Genomic DNA, 733 nt, shown 5'->3' on the forward strand with positions numbered 1-733 from the left:
CAAGGTGTCTTACAACCAACGGTACTTCTGCCTTAGACATTAAGAATCGGTTGATGATTGATCATATAATATCAAAATACAGATGATTTTTTTCTTTTTCTTTATAAAAGTTAAGAAAAGTGCTGCTCATCGGCAAAGCATCTATTCGTCCGTACGCACTGTAAAGAATGCAAAGTAGCTGATGCCTCAAACCATGAGTGTCATCCAATTCCAAACCTTATATGAATATAAATATTCTCCCTTCGTGGCCCCAAGACATGTCACTTTGTTATTTATTTTTTCGATATCTCTTTGTGAACATAACACCTCTTATTTTTTATATATAAATAGACAGAGATCACCCTTTACTTATTTGTCATAATTCTTGACTACTGCAAGAATCATGTTTAAATCGGACTTTTTGCTTAAGCTTAGTGCATCAATTATTGATATCATGCTTGTGAATTTGGGTTTGTTAGATTTTTTTTCTTTTTTCTCTCTAAATTATAAGGCACATAATGGTTAAGCAAGCATTCAATATTGTCCAATAAATCTACACAGATAATATGAATATTATAGGGTCTATTTTACATATCTCTTTCTCTTTAGCCTTAATCTTGACCTACCTATCATTATCACATGAAATGATGTTATAAATCCATAATTAAAAGTACGATATATATATATATATATATATACACACACACATTTAAATAATGGTAAAAGAAAGTAATAAAGGGAAGCAAAAGAAATA

The sequence above is a fragment of the Juglans microcarpa x Juglans regia genome, chromosome 8D (genome assembly GCF_004785595.1).
Source record: "Juglans microcarpa x Juglans regia isolate MS1-56 chromosome 8D, Jm3101_v1.0, whole genome shotgun sequence".
Classification (NCBI taxonomy): Eukaryota; Viridiplantae; Streptophyta; class Magnoliopsida; order Fagales; family Juglandaceae; genus Juglans; species Juglans microcarpa x Juglans regia.